Source organism: Vombatus ursinus, unplaced genomic scaffold (genome assembly GCF_900497805.2).
Source record: "Vombatus ursinus unplaced genomic scaffold, bare-nosed wombat genome assembly UNPS02015255.1, whole genome shotgun sequence".
NCBI lineage: Eukaryota > Metazoa > Chordata > Mammalia > Diprotodontia > Vombatidae > Vombatus > Vombatus ursinus.
The window spans coordinates 8,652,556-8,674,335 of NW_020955033.1; the positions used below are offsets into that span (position 1 = coordinate 8,652,556).

At 37.2% G+C, this 21,780-nt stretch overlaps 1 protein-coding gene and 1 pseudogene across 4 annotated transcripts in view; one reads left to right on the forward strand and one right to left on the reverse strand.

The window, feature by feature from the left end:
- Positions 1-21,780, reverse strand: part of LOC114031900 (DNA repair-scaffolding protein-like) — a 556,996-nt gene that overhangs the window by 162,715 nt on the left and 372,501 nt on the right. The gene's annotated exons all lie outside the window — the stretch shown is intronic.
- The window catches only part of LOC114031902, a 29,822-nt pseudogene continuing 28,186 nt past the window's right edge, over positions 20,145-21,780 (forward strand).

Consider the following 21,780-nt stretch of genomic DNA (forward strand, 5'->3'; position numbering starts at 1 on the left):
CAGAGCATTCATTAAGTACTTACTATCTGCCAAGCATTATGCTAAGAGCAGAGGGCATAAATAAAAGCAAGACAGTCCTGGGCCTTCAAAAGTTCTTATTTTAATAAGGGAAGACAACAAATGAAAGGGAGGAAGAATGGGGGTGGATACTCCATTTGTCAGGTGGTATGAAGAAGGCCTACAAGTAAGTGGCTTGGAGGCCTGGTTCCAGGAGGATAAGGCAAAAGCTCACTTATCAGAGTGCAGAGTAAGGACAAAGTCCAAGGATTAAAGATGGAGTGGAGATGGGAAAGATGGCCAGACTGTAGTGGGCACAGTATGGAGAGAACTAATTAGTGCAAGACCAGGGTCTTAGAACCCAGGTCTCCTGATTACTAAACTAATGCTGTTTTAAAAAAATAAAAACAAAAAACAACAAAACAAAATATTATGATTCCTGAACTAATGTTGTGTTTTGTTTTTTTTTTTTAAATTATGCACTGCTATAACCAGTAATAGTATGGTCTGGTGTCATCTGTAATTCAGTCTCCTGCAGTCATGCATATTCAATGACAGTCAATATATATTTATCAAGGATTTATATGCACAGCAATGGACTAGATACTTCAAGATGTAGAAAGTGACATACAATTTTTGTTCTTGTCTAATGTAGGAATTTGTTTTGCTTGACCTTATATATTTGTTACAATGGATTTTCTTTTTCAATGAAGGGGAGGTGGGAAAGAGAGAAAATAAATGCTTGTTAATTTAAAAAAAATTGTCATGTAATAATATTCCATCACATTCATATAAAAAGCTGAACCCAGAACATTAATAAACTGGTATATTACATAAATGGCATCTTTTTTTTTTTGGTAGTAGTACTGTCACTTATAGAATAATCTAAAAATTCCTTAGCACAGTTCTAAAGCTCTTCACTACTTGGTTCCAACCCGTGTTTCAAGCTTTACCTCACATTATTGCTATCAGTGCACCCTACATCCCAACATTCTGGCCCATCAGTTAGTACCCTAACTCCTTCTTCCTTCCTCCATCTTTCTGTCTTTGCATAGCTTAGAATGGCCTTCTTCCTCACCATCACTTCTTGTCTGCATCTTTTTTGCACACAGTTGTTTGCACTTTGTTTCCCTCATTAGACTGTAAATTCCTTGAGAGCAGTGACTGTCTTTTACCTTTTTTTGGATCCCTAGGGCTTAGTACAGTGCCTGGCACATAGTAGGTACTTAGTAAATACTTAATATATTGAACTGAACTTCATCCCTCTGGGTCTCAGTTTCCTCATATATAAAAATGGGGATTAGACTAAATGACTTCTGAGATCCCTTCCAGCTCCAAATCTAAATTCCTATAAAGAAGAGTTAAGAGGGGGCAGCTAGGTGGCAAAGTGGATAGAGCACTGGCCCTGGAGTCAGGAGGACCTGAGTTCAAATCCAGCGTCAGACACATAACACTCACTAGCTGTGTGACTCTGGGCAAGTCACTTAACCCCGACTGCCTCACCAAAATAAAAAAAAATTAAAAAAAAAAAAAGGATCCACTTTTGGGGCAGCTATGTGGCGCGGTGGATAGAGCACCAGCCCTGAAGTCAGGAGGACCTGAGTTCAAAACTGGCCTCAGACCAAACACTTGACATTTACTAGCTGTGTGACCCTGGGCAAGTCACTTAACCCCAATTGCCTATTAAAAAAAAAAAGAGTTAAGAGTCATATGAAGCCTAGGGTGGGGAGGTGGGGAGAAAATAACATTATTGACTTTGGGGAATAAAGAAAGTTTTCATGGAAAAGATAGTATTTGAGGCTTTAAAAGATGGGGGACAATTCAGTAGAGGAGAAACATTCAAGGCAAAGGAATGCTTCATCCATGGAATTGGGAAAGGGGTGGGGAGAATATATAGGACCAGATATTTAGAGCTACAAAGGATCTCAGAGGTTGTCAAGTCCATCTTTTCATTTTACAGATGAGTATAGAGAAGATAAGTGACTTGCCCATGGTAGACTTGAGTAGGTAGTGATAGAGGCAGAATTCAAATTAATGTCCACTGACTGGATCCTAATCCAGAGCTCCTTCCACTACAGCACTCTGCTATCATGTTTGAGGCATGAGTGGACATTTATCCAGAATATAGAATCTGTGAGGTCAAGTGGTACATATGAAGTTTATATTTGCAAGGTGGTGTAAAATTCTGGAGGGCCTTAAATGTCAGGTTAGGGAGTTTGGGTTTTCTTCAGTAAGCAAGAGGGATTCACTGAAAAGACTTGAGTAGTAATAAGACCAGATCAGTTTCCTAAAGCTTCTGCTTCTAATGTGGCACTCCATTCTGATGGCTAGATACCAGGGCAATGGATATGCCTGCTGTTGTTATGACTTCCCAGAACTCATAGCTATATCAAGTTATATTTCCTTAAAGCTTTTCCTCCCTGCTTGCTATGTTTGAAATTATCTCACTTCAGCTCAATAAAGAGCAGCTACAGAGGGAATACTTTGGTTATCTAATCTCTGCTTCAAACATGGCTTGCTTAGGAAAGCCATGGAAAAGCAAGCAATAAGCAATAATTCTGTCCTGGTAGGGTGGCAGAGGTCCAGGAGATCATCATGATTAGTCCCATCTTGCCACTGACATTAGCATAACTGAAGAACCACACTGAAGACTTAATGCTATACTCTAGTACACATACTTAAATATCTATGCTTGCCAATACACCATCAAGGAAGGGAATGAATACTTTTAGAGTGCCTACTATGTGCCAGGCACTGTGCTAAGCATTATTTATTTCTTTTTTAAAAACAAATATTATCTGATTTGATCCTTACAACAACCCTGCAATCTATTATTATTTCCATTTATCAGTTGAGGAAACTGAGACAGACAGAGATTAAGTCCCAGGGTCACACAGTGAGTAAGTGTCTGAGGCCAGATCTGAACTTAGGTCATCCTGACTCCAGGCACAGTGCTCTATCCACTGCCTTTTTCATATTTGTCTTCCACAAAGCCTTAATTTGATTCTTTATTGTGGCAATGAAAGTGGGTAAAATCCTTGGGTTTTTATGGCTATGTCAGTCCAAATTCTGGCAGGTTTTGCCATGCTGGAAAGCCTTGGAGTATGGTCTGAACAAAGCTTTGTTCAGTGACTAGAAGAACTGAATCATATCAATATGGATATTCTCACTAAAAATATATCTATCAGAAAAAGAAAGGTATAGTTAATTGCAAGGATTTCTCATAGGTTCTTCTTGGAGCAGTAAATAAAGGACATAACCTTGCCTTGACTTGTTATCTGTCATGAATCCAAGGACAACAAGAAACATAATTTTATGACACTCCTAGCCATCCCATTTTCCAGTGGTCATGCTTAACAAAGAAATTCTATAATGAACTCAATAAAACACTTCAAATTATATCAAAATATATAATATTCTATGACTTTAATGCAAAGGTAAACTAGTAAAGAAAAATGTTGGAAAACCTGGTTCAGGAACAAGAAATGAAAGAGGCCAAAGGCTTATTGATAACACAGAAGTGTCACTACTATTTAGCTTTGAGAAGAATTGGAAGGTGCTGAACACGTTGAAAAATAAGATCTCAGCCACTGGTCCCATTACTTCCTGACAAACAAAGGTAGAAGAAATGGAAGCAGTGTCAGATTTTATATTCTTGGTTCAAAAATCACTGTAGGCGGAAACTGCAGCCACAAAACTAAAAGAAGCTTGCTCCTTGGAAGGAAAGCTAAGGCAAATCTGGACAGCCTACTAAAAAGCAGAGATATCACCCTGCCAACAAAGTTCCACATAATCAAAGCTATGATTTTTCCACCAGCAATGTATAGCTTAGAGAGTTGTGTAAGGAAAGCTAAACGCCACAAAATTGACACTTTCGAATTGTGGTGCTGGAGAAGACTTTTGAGAGTCCCTTAGACAGCAAAGAGATCAAATCAGTCAATAGTTAAATAAATTAATTCAGACTATTCACTGGAAGGTCAAATACTGAAGCTGAAGTTTAATTACTTTAGCCACATAATGAGAAGACAGGACTCTTTCAAAAAGACTCTGATGTTGGGAAAGATTGAAGGCAAAAGGAAAAGGGGATGGCAGAAGATGAGATGGGATAGATGGTGCCATGGAAACAGTGAACGTGAACTTGGACAGACTTTGAGAGATGGAAGGGCCTGGTATGCTATGGTATATTGGGTTACAAAGAGTTAGACATAACTGCATTACTGAACAACAATCACAACAACAAGGACATGGTGAGTCTTATATCTCAGCAAATGCGAATGGATTGCTTATATTCTAATTGGTTACACTATATGTAAAACATTTCTGAACCAGCTATCTGTATGTAGTTAGACCATTGACTTGTTAGAGCAAAACTGAAAATCGATACCAAATAAGAAAGAAAAAATGAGAAGATAAATGCAATAGAGACTGTTTCAACTTGATCTATTTAAATAGGCCATTAACAAGAAAAACAGGAAATGGATAAACTAACAGACAACATAGAAAATCACCATTTTCTAAGGAAGTTGAACTGATATAAATCAGTTGTTCTAATGAGGAAACAAAAAACCCTAAGCTAAAAATACTTAATCTTGCTGCAAAGTGAAGAGATGTGGTAGTTTGGAATATAAATTTGATCCTTATAATAACCCCACAATCTATTATTATTTCCATTCATCAGTTGAGGAAACCGAGGCAGACAGAGATTAAGATGTAAAATCTTACAGAGGAGGGGCTGCTAGGTGATGCAGTGGCCCTGGATTCAGGAGAACCTGAGTTCAAATCTGGCCTTGGACACATAACACTAGCTGTGTGACCTTGGGCAAGTCACTTAACGCCGTTGCTTAACCCCCCCCCCCAAAAAAAAATCTTACATAAGAAAATGGCACTATGACTGCTTCATAGAAGCAATGGACAGGTAAACACATAACAGAAAGCTTGGTGAAATAAACTGGTTCCTGCAAGAGAAGGTTATAGGACAGGAATCGGGAGACCTCAAAGGACTTGAGCTAAAGAAGTGGGAGAAAGAATAGGGAAGGTAACATAGAAGGCTTTGGAACTGTAAGGAAGGACAAGCGTTTGGAACTGGGGATGGGAAACATCCAGAAGTTGAAGGAAGAAAGGGAGAAAGACTCAAGTGAAAGGAGAAGAGCTAGAACTGAAGCAAGGAAAGGCTGAAAGAGGATAATAGCGTAAACAAAAACAACATTAAGAGTGCCAAACAGCTTACTTGCAATGAACAATGTTGGTCCCAAAGAAGAAATAATGAATACACTTTCTCTCAGTGGAGAGGTAGGGGATCATGATGTAGAATCCTGCAAATATTATCAGATATGGTTGTTTTGTTGGTTTGTTTTACTTGACTTTTTTAAGCTTTTTGCAAAGGGTTTTATCTTTTGCAAAGTATAGATTGGCGGTGGTGGTATTAGAATTGTGTAAATGTTTTAAGAGTCTAAATGATGTTTTTATTTTTTAAACCACAACAATATACTCCATTCCTTACTGAGCCATCCCTTGCACAAAAGAACAACACTTAAGGCAAACCACATGTCTCTATTCTCGGGGTCAAGACTGGGTCATTGTGACTCTTCTGAGTTGGGCTGTCATTTGGTGCACTGTAGTGTTATATTAGTCATTGGGTATAAAGTTCTCTTGCTTCTGCTACTTTGCATCAGTTCATATAAATCTTTCCATATTTCTAAGAATTCCTTATATTTGTCATTTTTCTCCCCATAATAATATTCTATTACATCTATATGCCACAATTTGTTCAGATATTCCCTAATCAATGGGGCATGCATTTTCTCTTTCTTTCTTTCTTTCTTTTTCTTCTTTCCTTCCTTCCTTCCTTTCTTTCTTTCTCTCTTTCCTTCTTCATTCACAAAAATGGAGCTTCTTCCCAATGGCAGGATTGCTGGAATAAGATCTCTATCTCATCTAGAAGGACAGCATGAAAGGATTTGCCAAAGACTTTGCTGAAATCTAATGATATTATGTCTATGGCATTATCCTGATCTTATTCTTATAGGACTATGTCCCTCTTCTGTATTGAAAAGGCTCCTGTTTCTATCTTCTATTCTGTGCCCAGCACTCAGCACATTACCTAGTACACAGCAGGTGCTCAATAAATGCTTATTGAATTGAAAATAAAGGAGTTAAATTATAGTATATTCAAACTCAGATCTACTTGATTAACTGGACACAGAGCTGCCAATTAATGATCAATGTTAAGGCAGAAGGAAGTTGATCTTTTGCTCTTCTATGACCTGGATGGAGGCAAAGATGTTATATTTCTCCTTTTGCAGAGAACACAAAGCTGGGAAAACAAAACTAACACATTATGGGAAAGAATAAAGATACAGGCTAAAATGATAGGTCTAATCTAATAAAAAAGTTATAACAATGATAAATGTATCTTATAATAAATATATTTGAATTAAAAAACAAAAAACTTTACAAGTACAAAATGGTGAAGGCCAAATGGGAAAGAGAAGATATAGGTAGAAGGACATGACAACTGCATTTGTATAGAAAGGATTGTCTGAGGAAGAATTTTTATTTTCCTGCTTAGTCCCCAAGGACAGAACTAAGAATTAGTGGTGAAATTTTGCAGAAGGGACAATTTGGGCTTGGTATGAGGAAAAACTTACTCCAAAAGTGGAATGGATTGCCTCATAAGGTAGTGAGCTCCCCCTAAGGGGAGGGCTTCAAGCAAAGATTTTTGAGGATGTTGTAAAAAAATAATTTTTGGTCAATCATAGGTTGGAATAAAATCTCTCTTAAGTTGCTTCTCCAATAAACAAACGAGGTGATAATCTTCCTGTACTCTGGTCTCATCATAACACATTTGGTTACTTCTGGGTGCCACATTTTAGGAAGAACACTGACAATCTGGAGCACATTCAGTGTTGGGTGGACAGGATGGCAGAGGAGCTCAAGGCCCATATAATTTGAAAATCAGTTGCATGTTCAGCTTGAAAAAAGGCAACATGTACGTGCATGTGACCATGCGCCACATGTAAGCATGTATGAAAGGTAGGGACATTATAGCAGTTGTCGTAAATCTGAAAGGCTGTCGTAATGAAGAACTAGATTTTTTTTTTACTCCAGTGACAGAGTTAGAAGCAATGGCTAGAAGTTACAGAGAGGCAGGTCTATGCTTGATATACAAAAAAAAAAAATTCACAAAAATTACAGCTGTCCAAAAATAAAATGGCTGGCTCTAGGAAATAGTGGATTCTGTTTCAGGAGAGGTTAAAAGGGATGGCTGTATGACCAAGTTATGGTCAGTGGCTATTCATATTTTACAGGATGGTGATATTTGCCCATCACCAGTCTCATGAAATCTGAATAGCCACTGACATACAGTCTAAAAAGGATCTCTCTTATTTTCTAAAAAGTTTTAAAAATCACAGACTATAACTTAGCAAAGAAATCCATCAATTTTTAAAAAATATCTTGGAATGAAGTTTTCCAGGCCTTGTGACTCAAACTTATTAAGGGAATCTAGGTGCTCTCATACTTAACTTATTCTCCACTAACCTTGTATTTCAATTCCCTGGTCACTATTTTTGTTAAATACTTAGCAATCTGAAGATCATTCTCCTTAGAAGAGCAAACAGAAGTAAAGGAGTTGACTAGCTGTCTTCTCTGTCATCGTTTATCACTTTCCCATCCACGCTGCCCCTGCCACGAATAGCTGACCACGCCTTCTCTGATGTTCTGCTCACCCCAACACAGTTTTTTACAAACTCTTTTTGCTGTTAATGTTCTTCACATGTCTCAGCTCATTTTGGGCTTTAATGTTCCTTATATTCTTGGCTCCTCCTATTGGTTCTAATTTTTACTTATAACATCACTAATGTGAAAATACGTTTAATAAGAATGTATATATATGTGTGTGTGTATATATATATATATATATATATATATATTTATGGCCTATATCAGATTGAGCGCCATCTTGGGGAAGGTAGTGGGGAGGAAGGGGGAGAAAAATTTTAAACTCAAAAGCAAATGGAAGTGATTGTTGATAAATCAAAATAAATTAATTTTAAAAAATGTTCCTTATATTCTTATAAGATTATTCTATTTTTTTGTAATTATATTCAGAAATCTGCCCTTTTCTCACCATTTTCTATAGGGCTTAAAAAAATTAAGTCGAGTTCCTTGTGTGGTCACATCAGTTTCTTCAGCAGTTCTCTACTTTCTTCCCATCAGAATTAATTGTGTTTGCACGTAATCTTGAAGTTCTTTCTTGAGAGGGGGCCAAGAAGGCAGATTAGAGGCAACCCAGCTGAACTCTCTCAACATTCTCCTCGAAACAACTTTAAAATAATGCCTCAAATCAAATTTTTGAGCAGCAGAGGAAAAAGGTAAGGATGAAACATTTTTCTACCCTAAGAAAACTTAGAAGGTCAGTTAGAAAAGTTGTGGCACTGGAGTAGAAGCCTGTGAGGAGCCTACACACAGAGAGGCCATAGCAGTAGCAACAATTTTGGGAACTCTCAGCTCAGGGACAGTGAGGAGGTTGGACAACTGTTCAGTATGAGATTACAGGAGATGCTCTGCTAGCACTAGGTACAACTGGCACTGACTGGCAATTCTGGGTTACAGTTCCAGGGTGGAGAGGAGCCTGAGGGTGAGTCACAAGGGATCAGGGGGCATATTCACAGTTCCAAGGCAATAAAAAAGCACTAGCACTTGTGGCTGCAATGGACCTCTCCTGGGTAAAGAACGGAGTACAGACCAGGATAGCAATGACTATACCTCTTCTAGGATCACATGACCTTGGAAGTACCCACAATTTGTAGATCCCAGGAACCATCTCTGAAAATTGCATCATAAAAAAGCCTGAAGTTTGGGACAGTGCCACCCCAACATGAGCAGAGGCCAACTTTAACATAAAGTTCAAAGTTAAGAAATAGACTAGAAAAATGATCAAACAACAATAAAAAAATAATAATTTGACCATAAAAAAACTACTACAGTGGAAGACTAAGACATAAACTCAGAAGAAGATGACAATGTGATAACAGTTACCAAAAAAATCCTCAAAGAATAATGTTCATTGGCCCCAAACCCAACAAGAATCACTGGAAGAGTTAAAGAAAGAGATAAGAGTGGTAGAGGAAAAATTGGGAAAAGAAGTGAGAGTGATGCAAGAAAATGATGAAAAGATAGTTAACAGCTTAGTAAAAGAGTCACAAAACATGCTAAAGAAAATAATAACTTAAAAACAGAGTTGGTCTAATGGTAATAAAAGAGGCACAAAAATTCACTGAAGAAAAGAGCTCCTTAAAAAGAAGAATTGACCAAAAGGAAAAAGAAGTATAAAAGCTCACTGAAGAAAGTAATTCCTTACAAATCAGAATTGGGCAAGTGGAAGCTAATAACATCATGAGAGATCAAGAAACAATAAAACAAAGTCAAAACGACTAAAAAAAAAATAGAAGAAAATGTGAATTGACCTGAAAACAGAAAAACAACTGACCTGAAAAATAGATCGAGGAGAGATAACTTAAGAATAATTGGACCACCTGAAAGTCATGATCAAAAAATTCGATTATGATTATGATATGATTATAGATATTAGATTATAATCAGAAATTATCAGGGAAAATTGCCCCAATATCTTCCATCCAGAGAATAAAATAGAAATTCACTGACCACCTTCTGAAAAAGATTCCAAAATGAAAATTCCCAGGAATAATATAGCCAAATTTCAGAGCTCCCAGGTCAAAAAGAAAATACTTCAAGCAGAGAGAAAGAAACAATTCAAATATTGTGAAGCCACAGTCAAGATTACACAAGATTTAGCGACTTCCATGTTAAGGGAGCAGAGGGCTTGGAATATGATTTTCCAGAAGGTAAAGGAGCTAGGATTACAACCAAGAATAACCTACCCAAACAACTGAGTATAATAATCCTTCAGGGGAGGGGGGGAGGAAGGAATGGACATTTAATGAACTAGAAGATTTTTAAACATTCCTAATGAAAAGAACAGAGCTGAATAGAAAATCTGACATTCAAGCACAAGACTTAAGAGAAGTACAAGGTAAACATGAAAGTAATAATAAGGATATCAATAAAGTTAAACTATTTACAATCCTATATGGCAAGATGATACATGTGACTCCTAAGAATCTTATCATTATAAGGTAGTTAAAAAGACTTTACATACCAGCAATAGCACTTCTAGGGCTATATCCCAAAGAGATCATACAAATGGGAAAAGGATCCACATGTATAAAAATATTTATAGCCGCTCTTTTTGTGGTGGCAAAGAATTGGAAATTGAGAGGATGTCCATCAATTGGGGAATGGCTGAACAAGTTGTGGTATATGAATGTAATGCGATACTATTGTGCTGTAAGAAATGATGAGCAGGTGGACTTCAGAAAAACCTGGAAAGACTTGTATGGACTGATGCTGAGTGAAGTGAGCAGAACCAGGAGAATGTTGTACACAGTAACAACCACGTTGTGTGATGACTAACATTAATAGATTTAGACCTTCTCAGCAATGCAAGGATCTAAGACATCTCCAAAAGATTCATGATGGAACATATTATCCATATCAGAAAAAGAACTACGGAGTCTGAATGCAGATCGAAGCATATTATTTTCTGTTGTTTTATTTGTTTTTTTTTTCTTTCTCATGGTTTTCCTCTTTGGTTCCAATTCTTCTTTACAACATGACTAATGTGGAAATATGTTTAATATGATCTTACATGTATAGTCTATATCAGATTAAACACTGTCTCAGGGAGGGGGAGGGGAAAGAGAGAGAAAAAAATTATAACTCAAAATCTTATAAAAGTAAATGTTGAAAAATCAAATTAAATTAATAAAAAATAATAAAAATGACTTTACATAGACAGAAAACATGGATGTGAGTTGATTATATTGGAATGATCTTCAAAAAAATGAAGGGGTGAAAAATAGGAATGCACTGGGAGAAGGGAAAAGAGAGAGGTGTTTGTTGCTGTTCAGTTGTTTCTGTTGTGTCCAACTCTTAATGACCTCATTTGGGGTTTTCTTGGTAAAGTTACTGAGTGGGGTTTGCTGTTTTCTTCTCCAGCTCATTTTAAAGATAGGGAAACTGAGGCAAACAGGGTTAAGTGACTTGCCCAGGGTCACCCAGCTAGTGTCTGAGGCCAGATTTGAACTCAGGAGGATGAATCTTCTTGACTTCAGGACCAACATTCTATCCATTGTGCCACCTAGTTGCCCTGAGGAAGAGGTAGAATAGGGAAATTTTTTCTTACATAAAAGAGGTACACAAAGAATAACTTTTACATTGGAAGGGAAAATGAGGGTGAGGCAGTCAATGCTTAAAACTCACTCTTACTTGAATTGGTTCAAAGAGGGAAGAAAATATATACAAACACTCAGTTGCATATAGAAATATAACTTACTCAATAGGAAAATAGGAGGGGAAGGAAATAAGAAAAAGTGGGGGATGGTGAAAGGGAGGACAGATTATGTGGGGTAGCAGTTAGAAGCAAAATAGACTTTTGAGGAGGGACAGGATAAAGAGAGAGAGAAGAGGAAGAAAATAGGATGGAGGGAAATACATAGTTAGTAATCATAAGTGTGAATGAATGGGATGAGCTCACCCATAAAATGGAAGCAGACAACAGAATGGACTAGAAATCATAACCTAATAATATGTTGTTTACAAGAAACATACTTGAAACAGAAAGACACATACACACAGAGTCAAAACAAAGGACTGGAACAGAATCTAATATGCTTCAGCTGAAGTTAAAAAAAAAAAAGGCAAGAGTAGCAATCATGACCTCAGACAAAGCAAAAGCAAAAGCAAAACCAGATTTAATAACAAGGGATAATCGGGGAAACTACATTTTGCCAAAAGGTACCACAGACAAGAAGTAATATAAAAAAAAATTACAGCAAGTTTCTCTAATAAAGGCATAGACTTGAGTCAAATTCATAAAAAGAAGAGCCATTCCCCAATTAATAAATGGTCAAAGGATATAAACAGGCAGTTTTCAGAAGAAATCAGAGCAATCTATAGCCATATGAGAGAATGCTCTAAATCACTATTGATTAGAGAAAGGCAAATTAAAATAACTCTAAGGTACTACCTCACACTTATCAGAAATGACAAATGTGGAGGGGATGAGGAAAAAATAGGTACGCTAATGAACTGTTGGTAGAGTAGTGAACTGTTCCAACCATTCTGGAGAACTATGACCAAAGAGCTATAAAACTGTGCATACCCTTTGACCCAGCAATACCACTACAATATCTATATCTCAAAGAGATCAAATAAAATGGAAAAGGATCTATATGTACAAAAATATTTACAGCAGCTCTTTTTATAGTGGTAAAAATTTGAAATCGAGAGGATGCTCATCAACTGAAGAGTGGCTGAACAAGTGGAGTATGATTGTGGTGGAGTACTATTGTGCTATAAGAAATGATGAGGGGGTGGTTTCAGAAAAACATGGCAAGACCTATATAAACTGATGCAAAGTGAAGTGAGAAGAACTGGGAGATCATTGTACACAGTAAAAGCAATGTTATAATGATGATCAACTGTGAAAGACTTGGCTTCTCTGATCAATACAATGATCCAAGACAATTCCAAAGGATTCATGATGAAAAAATGCTATTCACTTCCAGAGAGAAAACTGATGAACTCTGAGTGCAAAATGAAGTATAATTTTCTCACTTTCTTTTTCTTGCTTTTAAAAAAAAATATGACTAATATGGAAATATGTTTTACATGATTTCACATGTATAGTTGATATCATATTGTTTGCCTTCTCAGTGGGTAGGGTAGGGAGGAAGAAAATTTGGAATTCAAAATTTAAAAAGAAAAGAATGTAGAAAATAAATAAAAAATGAATTAAATTTTTTTTAAAAAAAGTTTTTTCTTGACAATATCTCATTCCTTCTGAGACAACTTCCCCTGCAGAATTTTAAGTTATGGGATGTTACTTAGCTATCCTTTCTCTGAAATCTCTGGAATTAGTTCTCCCAACAATTTGAGTATGTTAGACTATACCCGGGTTTTCCCTCCTTACGAATTCTAAGATGGTACGACTACTTCCTCCAAAGGTTCCCAGCACTTCAGCAACTAGTTTCCTAATAGGATATATTTATCTACCATGCCACTCTAATAAGGAAGTATGGTTTTAAAGAACAGAGAAGTCAGCAACTTGCTGAGGACTCTTTGGCCCCCTGAGCTCAACAGCAGAGCTAGATTTCAAAGCTTCACATTTATTAAAGGAGAGAAGCCTGATGCCTGTGACCATACACTACGCCCATATCATTTGTGTGTTTTAACTCAAAAGCAGCTCAAGAATCAGACAACTAAAGGCATTTCTATAATACTGTATATCTTTCTTGGGAATGACACATAATTACATCCATAATTACTCTATAATCTTCATTTTTTAAAAAATTTTTTTAAAAAAATCCAATTTTATTTGAGGTTCTGAATTTTGACTGACATTCCTTAGTTTTCCTCACGAGGTGATTGGTTCATTTTTCCTATGTTCATTTTGCTCTCTTGTTCTAAGAGTTCTGAGCAGCCCTTCCTTCCTTATTTCAGACTTACTCAAATACATCCAGGTACTTTTTGGTCATGGATTTCAGGTAGTCCAATGATTGTTAAATTATTTCATTCACTGTCTCCCCAGGTTAGTTGTTTCTGATAGGATACATTTTAGCTGATATTTCTTGTTGTTTCAGTTTCTTGCTTATTAATAACTTTTTGTACTTTGGGAACTGAGCTGTTAATTTACCTTCCAAGCCTCTCCAACACTTATTTCTTGTCCAGTTCCTCTAGAGCTGTCATTTAATTTGTAGTATCATTTTTAACTAAAAAAAAAAATTCTCTCATGATTTTTCAGGATTTTAGTTGATCTTGTGGCCAAGCTGTATTTTATTTTATTCTTTTGAGGCTTTACTTGTAGATGGAGGGATTCTCTTCTGGGTTTGTCATAATCTTCATTTTTTTTACACTGACTTTGTAATTTCTACTGTTATGAGAACTTTTTTTTACTTCCTTTTCTTGTCTCTATTCTGCATGTATTAGTTCAAAAAAGGAAACTATATTTTATGCCACTAATATTCCAAAGTTAAGACATGTCAACAACTTCAGGGAAAATACCATTACCCTATTTATTTAGCAGGCAGCTAGTAGAGTGCTAGGCCTGGAGTCAAAAAGACTCATCTTCCTGAGTTCAAATCTGGCCTCAGACACTTACTGGCTCTGTGACCTTGGGCAAGTCACTTAACCCTGTTTGCCTCATTGTAAAATGAGCTGGAGAAGGAAATGGCAAACCACTCCAGTATTTCTGTCAAGAAAATACCAAATGGGATCACGAAGAGTTGAAAATGATTGAAAAACAACTGAACAACAACATTTACTTGGCACTTACTATGAATAGGAGGAATAGATGGAAATAGGGGCATCATGAACATAGAAGAGTGGTACAGTCCTGTAAGAATAAGATCAGGAGAATTCTGTGGGCATAATATCACGACGATTTGAAGCAAGTCCATCTTCAACTGGTGCTGACTATAACCCATGAAATAGATCATCTGGTATGTAGTAGTTAAAATACTTAGTTGCTATCAAGTCAAACTTTAAAAAAAAGTATTTAAGAATGTGCATTCTTTTAATACCACGACTGCAGAATTTAGAAGTCATACTATTTAGGCACCAGGGGCCCATAAAAAGGGATGGTAAAACATACCAAGAAACCTTATTTTGAATAGGGACCTTTTGTAAAGATAATATCCTGAAATGATTTAGAGAGCTAGATAACACTGGCATGTAGCAGGGAGAGATAAAGGGTAGGAAAGATATGCTTATACTTGAGATCTGGAATGGTACAGACAGATGCATACAAGAAGGCTATTTCAGATGTCAAGCAATGCTGAGAAGGTTCTCACATCAGCTATTGTAAGATGCTATGTAAGCATTCAGCACTATTTGATAATGATAAAACTCAGTGGCAAGAGAAAGCAAGGGGATCATTGCAACTCCTTCAGGACAGTTTTTTTTTTAATGACAGAATGAGAATAAATGAGAACAACTTAAAGGCAAAATGTGAAAAATCTTTTTGAGAAAAAACACTTTTTCTTGGGATTAAAACAATATCTTAGTGCCCAGTATTATACATAAAAAACTCTTCAAATACAGTACTGCTATTCACTTGAGCATTCATGAATTTCTTTCATAAAACTAACATGAGTTTTATCGTGTTTCTGAGACCACAAACATTTTTTCTAAGTTGCTAGCATAGTCCTCTGGGGTTTGCAATGTATTTCAGATGCACTTGGGGTCAAATAAGTGAACTTCTACTCCCCTCCACTACTGGTTCATTTCCTTATTGTGACTCTATAGGTCTACAGGTTATGCCCTAGAATATTTTCAGCAATGACCAAAAATGCAGAAACTCCTTCTCCAATCAGCTTGGCCCCAATCTGGAACAAAAGCAGGGAAATCTCCTTCTCCAGTGGAATGGTTTCCCCTCTCCCGATATCAAACTATGAACTTATAGGCTTAGACAAAAATCACAGTTATTAGAAATACAATGTAACATAAAGATAACGATAAACATTCAAACACCCTTTGAAGTAGTCAGTATGGGAAGGAGGTTCTGAAGAGAGGGATGGACATTTAAACTCTGCATAAAAATTAAACAAAATTTTCACAGTGCTGTACTGTCAAGCAAAATGAGAGAAACAAAGAACTGTGTCCTGGACTTCACTCTCAACCACTGCTACATCTGCTGGTTTGGCCTGGTCTCTGCTCTAGTCCACTTCTGCCATGTGTTTTTCTTCTTTGACTCTCTCTGGTCTGCATGTTCATCCATTTGTGTCTTGCTTTCTCCCTCGCTGATCCAGCAAAACTCACATGTAAGTCCCTTCCTCAAGGCCACTAGAATCCCCAAACAAACAGCTCTCTTGAATGCTGGCCAACAATCTAGCTCAAGGACACTCTACCATTCTGGGAAGGTCCTCCAAAGTCTTTGTGATCCTTGGAAGGTCTTCCAAAGTCTCTTCAACTGAGGGCTAAATTAGTTTAACCTGACACTTATTTCTATATCATACTATTCAGTCTCTCAAAAGTCTGCTAGGATAATTCACTCTTTAGAGAAATTGAGTCAGCTTAGAGGTTAAGTGGCTTGAATAGGTCCAAATTTTTTTTTTTTTTTAAATCAGCAGATTTATTTGCTGGCAACTAGATGGTGAAGATGCTAGATGGCACAATGGGCTGGACCTGGAGTCAGGAAATCTTGACTTCAAATCCTGCCTTAGGCTCTTACTAGTTGTGAGACCCTGGGCAAGTCACTTAACCTGTCAGCCTCAGTTTCCTAAACTGTAAAGGGAAGAGTTAGACTTGATGGCCTTCAATATTTCTTCCAGCTCTAAATCTCTTACCTAATTTGGGTAATCACTGCAAGATCGCTTAATCTCTCAAAGTCTCTCCTCTATAAAATGATAGGTTTGGACAAGACAATCTCTATCGGTTGTTCCAGCTTTAAAACTATAATTCCATGATTTTATACTAGTATTCTGTTATGAGGTATTTATGATCATACTGAAAAACAACATTGGCTGTAATACCATTTTGTCTGTATGCCTGTACGTGGCACAGGAGGACTTTGCTGCTCTGCGGAGATAATTATTTAGGACAGGAAATGAATTTTCTTGGCATTTCTGCATTTGAAAGTACCCTTGAACATACTCACATTCATTTGATTGTCTTTATTCAAGCTATGTTAATACCCTAGGCCATTAACTCCAAGAAGTAGAATATAGGTCTATTTGGTCAAACTGTCTATCTTTTGCCAAACACAAGATATGGTATAATATATATAGAAAACTTCTAATATATATTGATTCATAATGAAGAAGATAATGTCCCTCCTGGTTAGAGTACACCTGGTAAGAATACAATTTCAGGGTCAACACAAATTGATGCAATATGCAATAATGCATATAGAATAATGGCCTACTGTAAGGTACAATATGATGGGGTAGAGGAAAATAACAGAAAAAGTATAATAGGAAAATTTGAGGAGGAGGAGAGTGTACAAAGAGACAGCTAGGTGATACAGTGGATAGAGAACTAGAACTGGAGTCAGAAAGACCTGAGTTCAAATTCAGTCTCACATATTCCCTAGCTTTGTGACTCTGGGCAAGCCATTTAACTTGTCTGCCTTGGTCTCCTTAACTATAAAATGGGGGTAATAACAGTTCCTCCCTCCTAGAGTTGTTGTGAGGATCAAATGCGATATATGTATATATATGTATATATGTATATATATGTATGTATATGTGTATATATGTGTGTGTGTATATATATGTATGTGTGTGTATATATATATGTATGTATGTATAGATAAATAGTGTTTTACAAACCCTAAAGCACTATATAAAGGCTGGCTGGTCATTGTCGTCATCGTCATCATCATCATCATCTGCATATATTTGTTTCATTCCCCTCTAAGTCATGCTTTGGTCTCCCTGGACTTTGCCATTAGGATTCAGTTGCCTTCTCATCCTAGAACGTCCCCTCTGCCCGGCTTGTCTCCTTCTGAGTTCATTCTGAGGGCCTCCATTTTGGGGAAGGGCCTAGGCGTGCGAGGTTTCATTCTCCTCCCAGAGTGATTCTGACCCTCTAGACTTTGCCACCATGCCCTGGCTTAAGTACCTATGCTCCTTAAGGGGAGGGAATATTTTTTTTTTTTGCTCATATTTGTAATTAGCACAGTGTCTAGAACACAGTAAGAGCGTAATAAATGCTTGTTACAAACTTGTCCACCAGAAAGAAGATCTTGGGTAACTTTTTTGGGGGGGGGAGGGGTGTAGAGAATAGAGGTGGAAAGATTAAAGTCAAAACTTTGGCCAAGTCTTATTTTAGCACTTAACACAGTAGGTGTGTGCTAATAAATGCTTATTTACTAATTATTTGCTGCATAGCATAGCAAAGGGCAGAAATTAGTGTTATTATTTTCAGAGTAGGCAAGTTCAGTATTGAAGAGCAATGAAAGCATATTTGGAAAGATAAAGATCTTCACTACCATTACCAGATGTCATGCATAAGAAAAAAGTGTCTGCCAAAAACTATAGATACTGTAATCAGTCATTTCTGAAGAAACATCCTCAAATGTGATTTTTGTTATGCTTTGTGATTTGGTGCTGGTAGTCAATGTTTTTTTTAATTTAATTTTAATTTTTTCCCTCAATTATATGTAAACAAAAATTTTTAACATTCATTTAAAAAAATTGAATTCCATATTCTCTCCCTCCATCCCCCTAATAGTGATATTTTTAAAGTCCTAAAAAAGACAACTCTTAGTTAAACAAGTTAAAAACATGCAAGTGCATTAGGACATAAACTGTACTAACATAATTTCAATATTCTATAGCAAAATATACATGCTTCCGCTGTGCTAAAAAAATTTCTTTTTTATCTATAGAAAAAAGCATATGAACAAAATTACCTGGAGGTAATAAGTGAATACTTGCATATAAGCACAATCAATCTTATGATTATCCCCCGTGGTCGAGGAAAGGGGGTGGTGGTGATGGTGGAAACAAGGATTTATAAAGTGCCTACTCTGTGCTAGGCACAGTGATAAGTGCTTTACAAATATTCTCTCATTGGATCCGCAAAACAACTCTGGGAGGTAGGTACTATTATAATCCCCAGTTGAGAAAAGGAGGCAGACAGGATAAATGACCTACCCAGGGTCACAAAACTAATAAAGTTCGAGACTGGATTTGAACTCAGGTCTCCCTGAGTTCTAGGTCCAGCACTCTACCCACTGTACCACCTACCTGCCTAAGGAGTCAGGAAGAATTGAGTTCAAATCCCTCCTTGGCTACATATTGGCTGTGTGATTCTGGGAAGTCACTTAAATCTCTTACTCCCTCAGGTAACACTCTAAGACTATTAATTTAAAGAATGGTTGATAGTTTGCTTTGGTAGAGGGAGTTTTTTCACCAGGAGTTCCCTTTGCCAATGAAATAAAAGGTCTGGGTCCCCCACCCCCTCAAAATACCTTACTAATGGAGACATCTCCCACAAATGCAAAATTCTTGACCAAAGAGATTGTTTTGCATTAATTTCAAGGGTAGTATACTTCTTATGAACTATAACATGGTAATTTAATTCATTGATCAGGAAGTTATGTTTAAGCTTCTTTAGTATGCACTGAATTCATGTATTTAATCCCAAGAACTATTTCCTCTCTCTTACTGGAATGGAAATTATTCAACAACATGAAGGACTCCATAGAAAGTAAAACACAAAAATGAAATTAGGGAACTCAGTTATCCACTTTCCAGCCATGTATAACTACAGGGAAATATTATTTATGTGTTCATAAAAGAATGAGATATATATATATATATATATATATGTCATATAAATGCCCTACTCTCTAAAATACATGAATAATTTGATGTAGTGATGCCCATCTAGGAGGTGAATGGCTCAATTCCCTTATATTTGTGTTTTATTTTCCAGGAAAACTTTTATTTAGATAAGTCAAGTCAACAAGTATTTATTACGCACCTAATACTAAGCACTGTGCTAAGTGTTGGGTATACAAAAGAGGGCAAAAACAGTCCTTGCCACCAAGGAGCCCATAACATAACAGGGAAGACAATGTGCAAATGACTATGCAAATTTTTAAGCTACAGATGGGATAAACTGTAAAAACTGTAAAAACAAAACAAAACAAAACATCTCAGGGGGAAGGCACCAGCTTTACTGGGAGGCCAGAAGTAAAAGAAAAAAGGTTTTTTGAAAAAAGTGGGACTTTAGGTGAGGGCAGCTGGGTGGTGCAGTGGATAGAGTGCAGGGCCTCAAGTCAGGAAGACTCATCTTTGTGAATTCAAATCTGACCTCAGACACTTACCAGCTGGGTGATCCTGAGCAAGTCACTTAACCCTGTTTGCCTCAGTTTCTTCATCTCTAAAATGAACTAGAGAAGGAAATGGCAAACCACTTCCGTATCTTTGCCAAGAAAACCCCAAATGGGGTTATGAAGAGTCAAATACAACTGAAAAATGACTCAATAACAAAAGAAGGAAGTAGGGAAGTGAGGAGGTGGAGATGAGGAGGGAGAACATTCCAGGCATGGAGGATGGCCAGAGAAAATACCCAAAGTCAGAGATGGAGTGTCTTGTGTGAGATATAGTAAAGAGGCCAAGATCACCAGATCTTAGAAAAGGTAACTATTTTTTCAAGTGTTTATGCTTACCCCATTCTTTCACAGAGAGACTTTCTGTGTAAAGTTTCAGGTTCAACTCGGCATCCTTTTAAAAATAACAGAGCAGTAGTTTTTTTTTATGTAAAGTAAATCAGTGTGGGTGCCCAACAAGAGGTATTCAAACATTCAAATAATGTCTTCAGTGCTCTTTCCAGAGTTCCTATTGATCAAGAATGCTTCCCTCTGCGGAAGCATTGCGTTCTCATCTTGTGTTCTTGATTGTAAATGGAAAGGTGTTGGAGTGTATTCAACTTTTACTGGACTGCAACACAGTGTTTAATTCTGAAAATGAAAGTATGTAGCAAATGATAGAAACAAAAAAAATTGAAGTGAATCGACTACATATGGAATATGCCTCTAACAAAATAAAATCCTGGAGTGGGAATGGACCCTGTAATCAGATCCCAGACTACCTTTCTGGGCATTCTCTACATTCCTTCCCTTTCTAAACTTTATGTTTTGGCCAAACTGACCTACTTGCTATTCATAGAAGACATCACATTTCCCATCTCTAAGCCTTTGCATGGGCTATCTGCCATATTGATGTGTACTCTTCCTTACCTCTGCCTCTCAGAATCCCTAAGCTTCCTTCAAAGCTCATCTCAGCCTGTCCTGATCCCTGGACTATCCATCTCCTTCTCCAACCACCAAAATTACTTTGACTACCTCCTATTCATTTCATTATTACCTTCTCCATAGACCTGTTGTCCTTCTAGTCAAATATAAGATCTCTGAGAGCAAGAGTTGTTTCATCTTTGTCTTTATATTCCCGATGCCTAGCCCAGTGCCTTGCATGTTAACAAATGCTTGACAGATAAACGAATCTTTTGGCTCAACCTTCCCCCAACATGTGAATACCTTCTCTAAGTTCCTGAGATGGGTTTCTATCTTACCTTTGAATATTCCTCGTGACAGTGAACTCACTACTTCATTAGTCAGTCTATTCCATTACTGTATAGCTCTAAGTTGTTATTAAGTTTTTCATATTCAGCCAAAATCTGTCTTCCAATAACCTATCATAGGGCCACAGACCCAGAGCTGGAAGGGACCTCAGATGCCATCCAGTTCAACATCCTCACTTTAGAGACAAGAACACGGAGGCCCAGGGAGGTCATGTCACTTAAGGGAGCAAGCATCAGAGATGGGATTTGAACCAGGTCCTTTGACTTTAGGGCCCATGCTCTTTTCTTCCATCTTGAGCTACACAGAACCAGTCCTTCTACTTACGTTGTCTAACTCAACTGGCCACAATAATTCACATATAGGTTGGGCATATTTTGCACAAGCAGTACAAATGGGGCAAGGCAGGAGGCAGTACTCTGGCTGCCCCATTTTCCTAAGAGCAACTCAGGTATCTCAAGTTCCAAAGATGTCACTTTCTCTAGCAATTTGGTTGGAAAAGAAGTGATGGTGGTACCCTTTGGTATTTCCCTGGAGTTAGAGACGGATCACAGAATTGAACAGGCAAAAAATCATAGTGCTGCACATATATTCTACAGAATAGAAAGGGA